The sequence below is a fragment of the Morone saxatilis genome, unplaced genomic scaffold (genome assembly GCF_004916995.1).
Source record: "Morone saxatilis isolate NCDOM2014 unplaced genomic scaffold, NCSU_SB_2.0 Contig9, whole genome shotgun sequence".
NCBI classification, from domain to species: domain Eukaryota; kingdom Metazoa; phylum Chordata; class Actinopteri; family Moronidae; genus Morone; species Morone saxatilis.
In genome coordinates this window covers 20,656,882-20,660,490 of record NW_023340268.1, presented here as the reverse complement: position 1 = coordinate 20,660,490, position 3,609 = coordinate 20,656,882, and the positions used below count along the sequence as shown (strand labels likewise).

The following is a 3,609-nucleotide window of genomic DNA, read 5'->3' as shown; positions in this document are numbered from 1 at the left end:
GTTTGCTCTCTCTTTACTTCGGAACATGTTAGGGAACTTGTGTTTGGCCTGGCTGCTCTTAGCCGGGATAACAGCCCGCCCCCGAGGCCTGTGACGTGCTGTTGAACTGTTGTGGAGAAGAAGAGTCATGATAAGGTGAATAACAAGCTGCCTGGTGGTTACTTTTAAAGGAAGTCTGACATTGTGTCTTCTTCAAAAATGGACTCACTAATAAGTCTTATTTTTGAATTCAATTCTGCAAAATAAAGTTAAGGTAGACTTTTTAAAAAAACAATATGGCCAAATAAAAATATGCTTGATGAGGCATGTGCAAATAATGACATGCTCTGTTGTCTAGGAAGTGGTGAAGCGGTATGTGTGAGCAGGCGGTTATGAGTTGGTGTACACAGTTAGGGAAAAGGTGTGTGGGAAAAAGAGTGAGTAACACTCTTGACATGGCCTTAAGCAAGGCACTTAGCCCTGCACTGCTCCAATAGTAAACTGGTCTTATAGGGCAGCTCTGAAGTGAGCATGAATGAAGCTGAATATTACTAGAAGAGAGGTTCAGTTTCTCTGGATAGAGAATCAAAGGTTAAAAGAAAATACTGGTGTTTTGTACCAATCAAGACATTTTATACAACATTTGTCAGCCTGGGTCTCTGAATATATCTGTTAATATAATATTTGTTGTTTCTCACATTTAAAAGTCCTTCTGATGGTTATTTACTAGGGGTATAAATCTCTCCTTTCTAAGATGATCTGATACGTATCTAGATAGATGGCCTACGATACGATTCAGGGGCGATGCATTTTAATCCCATTCCATGCAATACATTGCGATCTGATAGAGTTCTTAACACTTGTTTAATGAAGACATTTATTTTCTATTCTAAATTGAAATTAGCCAATTCTATAAAAGTGACATTCCTTACCTTCAAATACATATACTTTATATAATACCAGGGAATCCCAAGTAATTTATTTTCTTAATGGGAAAAAAATGGAATTTCAGAATTACATGTTTTTGTGTTTATTCCTTTTTATATAGACAGACAAAAAAGACTTTCTGCCGAGATTACCTTAAACCTTTGCCAAGTTGTAGATAAGTTGTGGCTGGAAACTGTTTAATATCTGTGTATTGCGTGTTGTTGCTTGTGCTAGCTGTATTAGCATCCTATTATTAGTATTAGACTCCTCGTTGCATGCATAGTGTCACCATGGCGTCTCACCAGAATCCCAGTCTTCCAAACTTTCACCAGTGCACAGCTCAGTTAAATCAAACAAAAGTAAAACATTCAAAACACAGCAAGAGCAGATAATCTGAATAAAACAAACACAAAATACAAAATTAATCTACAAATCCTGTCCAGTAGTACAGTGCCTGCTCCCATCCCTGATCTTCCATCCCATATCCATTCAATGTATTATTTTTAGACATTTGTTTAATGTTGTAAATTTCCTCATTACAGTTGTTCCACAAAGTGACTTCTTTAATTGAAATGCAATGACTTTTAGCATTAGTCCCCTCTAATTGCCTCTTGAACATTCAAATTCCTCTCAAGTCATGTTGACATTCTCTCATTTGGGCTCTTATAGCTGCTAAGTGTAGCTACCATTAGTTCAGTTAGCTCAGTCAGGTAACCTGTCGAATTAGCTGACACTGCCTGGACTGGGAGCTCGGACAACCACAGTGTTGGTGTTAACACTTTCTTTTAATACAGGAGCTTTGGACCACCAGCGCGCTTTTCTGCCAGTCCAGGCAGCCAAATGTTTTTCCCAGAATGGCATCCTGACATCCAATGATTGTATAGCGTTTTCTCTACATTTTACTGTCCTGTAGCTTGCTAGCTAGTGACAGAATGACCCCCTGGTGTTAAAAGAAAAAAGCTAAAACAACAACAAAAAAAAAAAAAACCTTGGATGGTGGGTCAGGGTCCGGGACAGTTGGTTTAAAGGCACAGTTTCTGAATACTGGCTGTGTGCATTTCTCTGTGGAATGAGCTTTTTGATACTTTCACAGTATTTATACAGCACCTACCTGCTTTATAATCACACAAGACATGGAAATCTAATTCTCTACAATATGGGACCTTTAATCTTTGGATTGCATGAAATAAAAATAAATTCTTCAAACACCCTCATCAGCAGCCTTTTTGGGTCAACTCAGGTTCTATGAAAGAGGAGGACAATTCATTTGCATTTCTATAGTTTATTTAAAACAGAAGACACAGGCCCATTTACATGTGAACATCAACATGTTATCTATTGTCATGTGTCTAAAACATCTAATCACTCAAGTGGTTCTTGGCTTTAGGAACTTTGGCAAAATGTGAAACCATGTATTTGTCCTAGAGGCTAATACAGTACAGGTTAACTGCCCTTGGATTACTCATTCACTTCTATTAAAGGTTCAGTGTGTAACATTCAGGATGATCTATTAGTAAAAACAGAATATAATATGTACAACTCTGTTTTCAGTTTTGTTTTTAGTGTATAATCACCTCAATATAGGAATCATTATCTTTTTATTACCTTAGAATGAGCTGTTTATATCTATAGACAGTCTATGGAGTCTGCGATGTTGAAAAGTCATGTTTCCTCAGTAGCTCTGAACGGACAAACCAAACAAAATGTATCATTATCACTAATCATGAATCATATCACAATTATTGATAATAATTGATTATTTTTTTTTACCACAGTAGCTCAGTGAGGCTATGCAATGCTAACAGGGTGATGTTTTGCAGGTATAATATTTATCAATACAGTTCACCATGTTAGTTTTGCATGTTGACATGCTAATGTGGTAATTAGCAATAAGAACAAGTACTGCTAAGGCTGATAGGAAAGTAATGGACAAAATTTAATTTGACCTGTTGATGATATTAGATGAAAAGCGATGTGTTATGGCTACCCATCCAATAGTTGTTGAAACATTTTACTCTGACCCAAAATGTAAACCTGCAGGTAGTACTAGAAACAATGTCTACCATGATTTCCAGTCAGTAGAGTGGTGAACTAAGAGGATCCACTTATTCTGGAAGTATTTTCCCCACTCATTGCCATTTTAAATGTGTCGTTTAATCATGTAATCAATGTTCTTTAACATAGAAACACAGGTATCTATCAGATAACGTAATAGCCATAAAGGGTTATGTCATGCTAACCAGTTTGGCTCTAAATACTACACTACCTATAATACTAAGGCCACCATTGCCATGGAGAAGAAGCCAGTCCATTAGATTTGACCAGAAGAATCTGACAGTAACTTAAAGGTCCAGTGTGGAACATTTAGGAAGATCTATTGGCAGAAATGGAATATAATATTCATAGATATGTTTTCTTTAGTGTATAATTCTTTGAATATAAAAATCATTGCATATTTGTTACCTTATAATGAGCTATATTTATCTAAAGGAGTGATTGCAGTGTGCAACTTCACCACTAAATCCTACACACTGGGCCTATGAAGGACTTTATCAGATAATATTGTTTCATTATATTTTATCACATTATTGGAGTTTACTTTTACAACAGTAACTAATTTACTATATTTTACGGAGCCCCTAAATTCCCAAAAAGTAATTTTTTTTATCTTGTGTGCACAAGTTACTTATCTTATAGCTTTAT

At 36.0% G+C, this 3,609-nt stretch overlaps 1 long non-coding RNA gene across 1 annotated transcript in view; it reads left to right on the top strand.

The window, feature by feature from the left end:
• The window catches only part of LOC118343006, a 59,355-nt gene continuing 55,746 nt past the window's right edge, over positions 1-3,609 (top strand). The window contains exon 1 of the long non-coding RNA XR_004797520.1: positions 1-135. This is a non-coding gene — a long non-coding RNA (uncharacterized LOC118343006). The remainder of the gene's footprint in view (positions 136-3,609) is intronic.